Consider the following 11,597-nt stretch of genomic DNA (forward strand, 5'->3'; position numbering starts at 1 on the left):
TTTTTTTTTTTTTTTTTTTTTTTTTTTTTTTTCCCCTTGTTGAAAAAATTACAGTTTAAACCAGTCTGTGCTGGTTTTAGTTGGTCAACCAGCCTGGTTTTAAAGGGGTTTTTGGCAATTTCCAGGCTGGTTTCTATCCACTTCCAACCTATTCAACTAGCTAGGAAATGACCAGCTGAACCCAGCTAAAGCCAGCCAACCAGCCTAGACTGGTTTAAGCTGTTTGTTTCCGCAGGGTTCTCATTCTGTTTTGAAGATTGATTCGTTTATGAATCTGGTTCTCAGTTTAGCTCGACTACGACGCTGTTCTACAACTAACATACTGTTAATAATCAGTTAATTGATAAAACTGTTCGTCACAAATCTTATCATTTTAGTTAGGAATAGGAAGTACGATACCTAACGTTAGGCCTATCTCCGTCTCCTTAGTCTCCTGACGTTGTTAATTAACGGGTTTGAAAGATATATTTGGGTGAGTCAATTTAAACGAAACATTTGTTGTAGGTTAAGCTATAAAAACAGAATAACGTTACACATTAACCTAATATTTGTAGGAATTAAACTAGAAACTACATTTCTTTTAATCTTTGGCATCATTTTTCATCTTAAAACAAAGGCCTAACGTTATCTGTGAAACTGTCAGTTAACGATAAACATGCTAACACTAGTATGATTATGTTAATGCTAGTGTTTTTAATAGTCTTATAAAGTACGTTATATATCTTTATCTGCTTAAAAACTAGTTAAAACTACTTAATTTTTGTATAGGATTTTTCAAGAAACGTGGTTTCTTCTGAAAAAAAATTTGCTAAATTATTTATTGCTAAATTACGCTGTAATGAATGCTAATATTTGTTATCATAGGCCATGCGGCACGACATGTTGTTACCAGTAGATGGCAGTCAAAATATGCACACAAACATTTTAAATGCACTTACAACTGCTGCATTGGAAATAACATTTTCTGCTGTTGTATTAGAGTTCATTGCGCCTTTATTTATTAGCTTTAGCATGTTTACCTATTTAAATCCACGTAACGCACTAGGGAATTCCCAGAATCTTATTTGGCCCTGATGTCTCAGAATAGTTTTGCCACACTGAAGCTTGCTTATTTTTCATGCAGTTTGGCATTGCCTGGCAAAGCTCATTGGCACCAGCTCCAGGTGTCTAAATTTAATGTATTCACAGAGGTGTTTTAATATTTGATTTTGTGCGTGAATGCTTCAGTGTTGTCAAGGAATTGTTGAATGTTCTTAATGCTAATTTAGATTGCTTGCTATGTCTTTTGATATACTTTTTTGCCTTTCTTTTCCAGGTGGAATGTCTAAATGCACATGTCTGTGGTGTTCTGTGTGAAAAGATACAGGCGCTGGCGGCAGGTCTGTCTGCAGGGCTGTGGTGAGTCTGGGTTTCCCCAGCTGAATATGCTTGTTTATGCTTCCATTTCAAGGTGGCTAGAGGAGAGCGTGCCCGTCAACTCAGGTGTGCAAACCACAAAGTCTAACAAAGAGGATTTATTATTCAAACTCGTACAGATGTTCATCTTTTAGTCTTTTATATAAATACACTGTGCAAGAAATAGAAATTCCAATATGTTATTAGATTTTGCTTTTGAAAAATAAAATAAAAATAATAATAAAAAACCACATTTCTATATATCACATTCAAACAAGAAATTAAATGTGTGTGAAATTCATTTAATATTACTTCACTGCAATTATGTATTGTCATTTTATGGCCGTGTATGTTTTTATTACAAAGCTTGCACAATATTTAAAGGATTGGAAAACTATGAAAAACTATAAAAACAGTTTTAGATTTTGTGCTTTCCATAGATGTGACAAGGTTGTGTACAGTGCTTTTATATATGACATGTTTTTGCCAACAGAGGGCAGTCAAACGTGCTAGCAACTGTTAAAACACGTTTGAAACATCAAATTAAAATGCTAATGTGCTAAAACTTGTTAGCAGCTTCTAAAACATGCTAACAGTATACTGAAACATGTTAGCAGTGTTATAAAACATTTTAACATGTTCTGAACGATGTAAACGAGAAATCTAAAACATGCTAACAGCATGCTAAAACATGCCAGCAAGGCGTTGATACAGCTAAATTCTAATTGTTGTTAATGGTTTAGAGCAAGACATTAGAGGTGACTTAATGTTTCAACTAACAGATATCTTGTTAGTTGATTAATCATAGAATAAAACTGTATTGCAAGGTTTCTAGGATGAAATGATTTAAAATGCAAAAAAAGTATTATAATTATATGCAGAGAATTTCATACCCTTCTGGTTCAAGTTTTTGGAATTCAGTTTTTTCTTTGGTGATAAAATAAATGTTTTCATTTTTTTTATATAAAAAATATTCTATTTTAAAAATTTTCAAAATATGGGAAAGAATGCAACTTAGTTTGTTAGCAACTTAATTTAGTTTGAAATCTGTAGCAGGAATAGTCTTTTAAGACAAAAAGGTAAAGTGTAATAAAGTAATCACTTAAATGTGTATTTTTTGGGTGTTTTCCTTCCCCAACTCTGCACTGGTGGGAGGCGTGCGTTGGCGGCCGAGTGCCTTAGTGCCACCGCTAGTGACAATATACAGTCTGATCACAATGCTACTAGTGTGATATTGCATCTATATAACAATTCGACAGCATTATCGTGCATATAAAAAAGAAAATCAAATACGGAGAGTCTTGAAAACCTTTTTGTACGAGGAACTACTTTCTTCTGCCACTCATTTACATCTGCAGCTGACGTCAGAACAGCAGAAACTGTTGCTACTTCAACCAACGTCACGTTAGAGCTAAAATTTGAATGATTCTCTAGCGTAATGTCTATGTGGTGACAAAACAGGTGATTTTTGCTTACATTTTAAAATTATATAAAGAGATTTCCCAGTATTTTTCTGTTGCAATAGGGATTTCACAATAATTAACCCCGAAAAAGCCAGAGCAAAGCAAACACTACAAGGGCTATTTAATTGGTGGCCTGAGGGCCGAACTTGGTCCCCGAGGCAATTTGTTGCAGCCCTCCAATAGTGTGACCATCAAAAACAAATTTAGTTTAGTCGAAAAATGGCCGATAGAGTTAAGAAGTGACGTGCGTTTGCTCAATACAGCACAAGCTGCTGTTGAAGGCTGCACAGAGCGTGAGCAAAGTCCCTTTAAGGCAAGTCATTTTACTCAGCAGCCATTTTTGAAACACCTCTAAGACAGTATGCTCAGGCATTCCATCTAAATGGGGAAACATTAAATTCTCCAAAACTGCTTGCCAAGCTTACGATTGAATTTCATATTAAGAATCAACAAGAATCAAAAATACCACATATGGGCTCATATATGCTGTTGTGTCATTTCTTACATTGCAAGTCATATCTCTCCAGCCCCTAATTTGGGATGCTTTTCATCAACTAGCCCCCATGACAAACTAATTGAGTAGCCCTGCACTACAAGTTTCTGTGGTGTAAATACAGCAATACAAAATACAAAAGAGAGAGATCAACTTAGAATGTTACTTACCTGATTTATAATGATTTAATCTGCTGTATTACTGCTGAGTTCCCCTAAGAACTTATGATAAGGTCTCAGTCGTCATGTTGTGGCGGAATGTCAAATATCACTTTCTTTGATCTGCTCAGACAGGCTGATGGCGGTCAATGCACTGAATCCGAGGCTCCAAAATTATAAATATTTAAAAATAGGCACTATCCTTATAAATAAACTGCATAGTTGCAATCTAAACAGCTACATTCTAGACTAAAAAAGGCTCAAAAGTACATTATGTTGTCCAACAGCAGCAATATTTGTCAAACTGGAGAGTGTCCTCTGCTTGTAGGTGTGGGAAGTTTTACACAAGGGTGAAGGGTTAAGAGGCTGGACGAGTGCTGTTATTTGCACAATACTGCACGGCTATCAGCCAATCAGATTCAAGAACCTATATATATATATATATATATATATATATATATATATATATATATATATAATTTTTATTTATTTTTTGCCTGCACCATCAGTCGAGTTTCTGTAAATCATCTCAGAGGCCAATAAGGTCTGCTGGACTTTCACTGAGCTAGTTCAGGACCAGTCAACACATACGTGCTTACACTCTCTCATTTAAACATCTAGAGAAAGAGGGACTCGCCTGTCTCTGCGCCAGTGATAGATTTGGGCGATGAGAGGCATTTTGTTTGGAATATTGGGCCTCCTCGTGCCTTGGCCCCGTCCCTTTGGGCTGAACATGCCAGACTGAATACATAGCTCTGAATGAGGGAATGAACTCCCTTGTAGCCTATGAGAACACTATTTACAGTGTCTTACTATGTTAGTTTACAAGTGTTTTCATTTACAAGTACTTTTTAGTGTGTTTATCCAATTTAATATATCTATAATTGAAGTTTAATACACAAAGTACACTTCTTTAAACTGAATGAAGGCTAAATCTGACTGTTGTGGCTAGCTGTTGTTCATTTTCCAGCCTTCATTATAGTCTAAACAGCACCTCCTAGTGATTAAACAGCTTCATAACTCCAGTTGAAACTTCCACTTGCAAGTTAACGCATGTGCTTGTAAATTCTTGCACTTTTTGTGCTAAAACATAAACTCTTTTAGACACTCATAAACATTGCAGATGTAATATGCCTACACTGCACAGCAAAACTTCACTGCAGTTACAGAAAGTGCTTAAACCAGTTAAAACCAGAGTCAAGCTGGTTGTTTTGAGCAGTTGTAAGCAGTTGCAATTAAATGTTGTACTTGCAAAGTGTGAGCTGGCAAAATCTCCAAGCCGGTACTTTTTCTGTAATTGTATTCCAAAATAAATACAGTAATAATACCTTTGTTTTTCCCTCTAAACATTATACATAACCTCAAATGTGAACAGCAACATCTAACGTTTTCTCCAAAAAAAAAAAACTAAAAGCTAATTTTTGGATTGTCTTCACTACCCACAATGCCACTTCCATGTTAGTTCTATGAAAGCATTTTAAAAAAGTGCTATGGATACCATATATGGACAGACATTCAAACCCAGAGCACCCGAGGACACATATGGCACGGCTTTCAGCACTACACAACATGTTGTGCTGGCCACATAAAAAGGCTCTGCCAGTCTCCTCACTACGTTCATTACGTTTTATTACCCCTCACATGTGTTTAATTATAATCTGCTGGTCTTTTACCCAGAGTGCCATACTGCACACAACCGCTTTATGATTATTCCCTCTCCTATTTCGAAAGTAGACAGCTCTGCCCTGCGAATTGCAGTTCAATTTGTAGAAAGCAGTCTAGAAAGATTTACATCCCCAAATAAAGCCCTTGCAGCACACAATGCAACTCTAACATGGCTGGCATTCAAACTGTTATTGTTTTAACCAAACAAACCACTTCTAAACACTGGGTTTGCATTACAAGTTCATATTTAGGCCCTTCTGTAAACATCGTTGGGCAGAATGAATCAATTAAAAGAGCATTACGTTAGTTCCTGTTTATTTAAAACATGTTTACACTGCAGGGGCCGGCCTGAAAATTCATATTGTTCCTGTGCTGGAATAAGATCTAGAAATTGCAAACACATTTGTTAGTTTGAAGCGATTTATGTAAATATTGATCTGCGCTTTGTATAATGAGGTCAGAGAACTAATGAGGATAGTTAGATGAATAAACAAAACCTATAGATGGACATGGCGGAGAGAGCACCTCTTCCAGATTCCTCCCTGTGGCTTTTCAGCAGATCTGTACCTCTGTTTTAGTAAATGAAGAGCTATGGTTTAGGTATCCATTGTTTTGCATTTGGTAAAAAATAATATTGTAGATTTTTTGAAATTCAGAAGAACACACACACACATGTATTACATGATGTTTGATCAATTTCATGCAACATTGATATGATAATAATATTTTTAAAAATCTTACCAGTTTTACATATTTTATTATCTCACATTAATTTTAATGTGCAGATAATTTGTCCCATGTCAAAAGAAATGGTGGCATTTTAAAGGCTTACCTTGCTATGACTTATTTTTTATCGTCACCACCTCTTGCAAGCATCTAAAAACCATTATACTTGCAAATAGTGATAAACAGTGACTAGAAGCGTAATCTTTTTACCCATTTTCAGTCATGCTGAGAATGAGAGACCCGTGCCAGTCACCATAAATGTAAAGCACACACACACTTCTAACTAATAAGCCCTATTGAATTCGAGCAACAATGGGCGCTCATCCTCTGGCCACCCAAGCAGCGCAGCAGATCATGTGTTCCTTCTTTTGTTCTCACCCAATTTTTCCCTCCCGCTTTTTCCCAACCCCATATAGACACTGCTTTGCTCCGATTGTTGCCATCCAGACGCAGCTATCTGTTGTTAAAGGTGTCAGCTGGTATCTCACCCGTATATTACAGACCATTTAAAAGATTCTTTCAGTTTGTGCCAGCTGCTGCCATTCGTTTCTGTGGTACAGCTCTCTCTAAACTGCTGCAACAGTTGTTTTCAGACACACACTGCACTCTGTCTTTAAATCTCACTCTCAATCTGCTCTGATAAAGTTTATAGAACTGAATAGAAGGGAGAGAGTCAGACCCCCCATTTTGTTTCACACAGTGCCAGTGCTGTTTGGCTCCCGCAGCTCACAGTACGCTGCCAAAAGCCAGACATGAATGAGAGACAGCCCTATCGTTCCTACGATCAGCTCTCTCTCTCTTTAGTTTCCTCACTCTGAGTATGTTCAGTACGTCACGGAGCTCCTCAGGAAGATGTAGTTAAACTACGTCAGCTCTCCTAATCTCAGTGCTTTCCAGCGGAAGCCACTGAAAGCTCCAGACCTCCAGTGAAAATATTTGGTGCATCTTCGGGAGTTAATACGGATACTGCTTCTTTTGTTTTTAAGATATTGGAATTTTTATGGCCATGAGCTCTTTTCATCTTGGCACATACATCAAGGTTTTTCCTACCTCGCTTTGGTGGTTATAACCTGTTAAGTGCTCGAGGATACAGTTTAAAGTCACATTAAATCTTTACACTGAAAAAATTCTCATCATATACATTAATGCAGAGGGTGACTAAACCTTTCATGCATGATTTAGAAAAACATAATTATTTTAGGCACTGAATGGGCATTTGAACGATTGTTTATAGGGTTTTAAACTTGAAAATTTGCTTTCTGGCCCATAAACTCTTATTGTACATGGATTTCTCCAAACCTCTGTACGTATGTTTAAACGCACTTTTTTTTTTGTTTTTTTTTTCATTTCATTTAATCTATTCTGAGGATTGTGTTTACAGTTGTGAGTGGTTGTTTTGAATCAGTTGTTCAATTCTGTTTTGCTTAGCATTCACACTTTTTTCAAATTTTATCACTGTAGGTGTGTCCCAAATTGCATACTTATGCACTATTCTACGCCATCGTGTAGTATAAATAGTATAAGTAGTGCGATCACACTGAAAACTCCAAAAAAGTACACTTTAATTACCCGAATGATGCACTCATTCGACCGGTAAAATGAAGTGTGGAATGATGGACACTTCACGCAATCAACGACCGCAGCTTTGCTCACATAGCGGAAGGTGTGAAGCTATCGGGCACACATGTTGGATTTTTTATTTTGGATTGTAAAAGCAAAGTTCTCTTATGATTGAGTGAGTGATTATACCGTCTCCCAATGAGGAATGCGGTTATACTCATGGCAGGTATTAATTGGTAGTTTAGTAATTTATTTGACTAATAAGGCAACCGTCAAACGTCATCAGGGAAACTGTTTGAATTTTTGCTTAGTAATAAAAAACAGTGTTCCATTTGAGACAACATTACATGCATATACTATCCCGATGAGTGTGTAAGTGCATAAGTACATAGTGCATAAGTGCATAGTGTATAGTGTGCCATTTGGGACGTAGCTTGTACATAAAGATAGAAAACAACAACAAAATGGGTTATATAAAGTACATTGCAATGAACATTGCAATGAACATACATTGAACATCTGAAAACTATGCACATGCATAGTTTTATCTGTTTATCTGTAATTTTAAGTTGTGGTGAAAGATTAATGTGACTATTTTCAATTTCATAAGGTTCCAATTACAACATCGATAATGTAATTTAATTAAAATCTAATCAGTTTAATTGACTTAAGCATTGGTTTAGTTGTTCAAGCATGAAACGAGATGAAAAACCGTTTAAATGCAAGCAGCATCAGAAGAAGCTGGCGAGCACCGAAAATTCATTAAAAATTTATTCATTCATTCATGTTCTTTTCAGCTTAGCCCTCTTATTAATCTGGGGTAGCCACAGCGGAATGAACCACCAACTTATCCAGCATATATTTTATGTAGCAAATGTCCTTCCAGCTGCAACAAATCACTGGGAAATCCATTAAATGTACAGGGGTACATATCAATTCCCATATTGTCACTTTGGAATTATAAGGTTCTATCTGAGTTCTGAATGATTTGGAGATGTTGAGCTTCAAAGGTTTTGCATTCCATAGCAAACAATGTGTGTAACATTTGTTTTTTAAATAAAAAGTCTTAAAATGAAACTTAAAACTTATTTAAAAATGTCATAATGTAAATAAGTTGTCAATTAATAAGAATATGTCAATAACTCAATTTGACAAAATGTCAGATAGAACCTTATAATTCTAAGGTGACGATATGTAAAGACATGTCATGGAAAAAAATAAATAAATAAAAACGCTACCTGATGCTAAGAGGTATAAAATAGAAACTTAAAAAAGGTATAATAAAAAATCTGATGGGTGTTTTGAGCTAAAACTTTACAGACACATTCTGGAGACACAAAAGACTTATATTAAATCTGGAAAAAGGGGTAACCTAGGTGCCCTTTAAGAGTAAGTTACAACATGTCATGGTGCATTTGCTATTTACATGGTGGACTTTGTAAGTGGAAAAACTGAACGCTTCACTAAAGAGAAAACAGTTGAACAGATCATCTACACGAGGATGGATCTGAATGAGCCTCCTCTAATCGGCTTTTACTTTCACTTCACTTTCTCTCTTTCGTGAACAAAGAAACGTGTTGTACGCACAGACATCCATTAGCCTATATAATTAATTTTGTTTGTTAAGCACAAAGATTTGTTTTAAAACTACTTCTAAATTCAGTTCTTATTTCCAGCAAATGAATAAATGAACAATAAAAACAAAGTGTGTTTAAAAAAAGTTTTATCCAAATACACATGCTATCGCCCATATGGTCCAAAACCTGACAGGTGGACAAATCTAAGCTTGTTTTTAATAAAACAAATATAAATATGCATATAATAAATAATACTACTGATAATAACAACATGAATCAACAACAACAACAAAAAGCCCCCCGAGATGAGGAAGGCATAAAGGCTTTTATTTATATATATATAAATATATATCTTTAGGGTTTTTATATTTATGTAGAAAGTAATAATTTTTAAAATATTCTAATCCTTTAAGTATTTTTTATTTGTAAAGATATCTGTGTATTGCCGTATACCATGCGTGTTTTAAGCAATGTGTAAGTGAGGTGCACAACTAACACGCTCTGCGCTGGACTTTAGACCTGTCTATTTTAGTTCCTCAAAATAGTAACACGCCAACAATGCGCCTTAACACCCATGAGTCCACAAAGTGGCACAAATAGATTTGCTATTTAAACAACGTGGCGGAAAACGGGAAAATTAAGGTTGCGTTGGTCTGAATATTGCAACACACCAGGGCAAACAGGTCTTGTGCCTTATTGTGCAGAGTATATGATAGGGCCCATATAATGTTTCGTTTTTGTTTAGTTTATATCTTTGGTGTGTGTTACATTCATATTTCAGTTGAAATGCACTGGTTTATTTAGAAGCAAACCAACATCCTCCACTAGAATTTGGATGGCAGCTTTCACACTTATTCAGATAAACAACATTAGCCTAGCTCAAGCACAAAAGTTTGTTTTGACTCTAAACTTTGCAGTTTGACTCACATTTTTATTCTTATGTAAGCATTACAAACAAAACCTAAGGCCATGCATGGACTAGAATCAGAGGAAAATTGCCCTAGGATTTCACCAGAGCATAATATCATTGCTAAGCAAAGCTAAAATTTAATTTTTTAAACTCTAAAAATTGGCCTATTTTCAAAAAATATATGGAATGGTCAGGACAGAATATGCAAAGATATGTAACATTTCATTTAAAACCAGAAATTTTTTTTTTCATAAAACAGCTATGGTGAAACCAGACAGTTCATATTGTTTTTTTGCATCACCCTTTTAATCCAATCAGAATTTAATTTGGAAACATTGGCTATTCAATTCAGTTTTAGCCGTCTGTTCTAACAAATTGTTTGGGTACAACTAAGCATAGCTATTATCAATGCATAGCAATGGATTCTAGTTTCACATTTGCAATTTTGACAAGGCCGCATACATGCAACATGTTCCCTTCCAGGAAGCAAAACTGTAAGGTGTAGAACAAGATCATGCCCCACGGCCTCAGCCGTAGCTCTTCGACTCCACGAGGCAAAACCCTTGACCCACTCTCTGTCTGTACCGATACTAAGGGGCCTCGACAACTTCAAAAGCTAGAGGTGTATCAGATTCAGACAGGCCCGAGGTAGCTGACAGATGAGCCCGTGTTGTGGGAAGCCGAGGAATTTACAGCACACGCCTTTCATCTCCATTGGTGGGCTTATTGTACTGAGGACACTAGCCTGGGGAGTCACAACAATAAAACAGGAAGTGTGGAGCTGATACATCTAAACTGACTTCCCTTCCCTCACCAATCACCTCTCAAATCTTAACAGTATTTACTCAGTCAAGATAAAGTAGTGTTTTTGTTTTAAGTGACAAAATCAGTGTTGGGTACAAGCAACATGGAAATATGATCATGTTTCAGCCACAAAGGAAAAACAAAGACTTGATTGACCTTTTTTTTTTTTTACATTTATTTTGTTAGTTGAATTCCTATAAACGGTGAAGGAAATGATGGTCACAAATGGTTTTTCTTTTCATTTTTTCCTTTAACAAAGTTTTCTGAAGTCACAGTGTTTTAGACAACAACAAAAAACAGAAACTCTTCAAATCTTTACATGAAGAAGGAAAGGCAAAGAGTCTACACAAGGTGGACAACCGTAGCCATCCCTTTCCTTCATTATTTCCAACAGCAATATGAAGATTTCAAAGCCCGATCCCCCCCCGCCGCCTCCACAAAAAAATCTCAGAAACAAATAGATATAATTATATATTTATATTTATAATATATTTACTCTTTAAAAATATAACTTCAGTCTAATGACTAACATCTGTACAAACTACAAAAATAAAAATTTTATATAAATAATTTATATGGCATGACATACATTTGAAACATAACCCTATGCAGGACCCCCGTCCCCTACCCTTGTCTCCTGTCTGCCCAAGCCACTCCTGTCCTTAAGCTGTACATGTGCTTTAGATTGCTTACTTTGTGTTGTGTTGTGTTGTGTTGTCTTACAGTAGCTACTTGGTTTGTTTCTGTTAAAACAGGTTTAAATAAAAAAGAAAGAGGAGGAGAGAAGCTGCCACTTACAGTAACACTTTTTCCCCTGCATTTAATCTGGCAGTGACTTGACCAATA

At 35.9% G+C, this 11,597-nt stretch overlaps 1 long non-coding RNA gene across 2 annotated transcripts in view; it reads left to right on the plus strand.

Moving 5' to 3' along the window:
* Window positions 1-11,597, plus strand: part of LOC141378372 (uncharacterized) — a 48,342-nt gene continuing 36,745 nt past the window's right edge. The window contains exons 1-2 of one of the 2 annotated variants that reach the window (XR_012392806.1): window positions 1-472; window positions 1,316-1,398. This is a non-coding gene — a long non-coding RNA (uncharacterized lncRNA). The remainder of the gene's footprint in view (window positions 473-1,315; window positions 1,399-11,597) is intronic. The other variant, XR_012392807.1, reaches the window with a different exon arrangement.

Source organism: Danio rerio, chromosome 2, assembly GCF_049306965.1.
Source record: "Danio rerio strain Tuebingen ecotype United States chromosome 2, GRCz12tu, whole genome shotgun sequence".
NCBI classification, from domain to species: domain Eukaryota; kingdom Metazoa; phylum Chordata; class Actinopteri; order Cypriniformes; family Danionidae; genus Danio; species Danio rerio.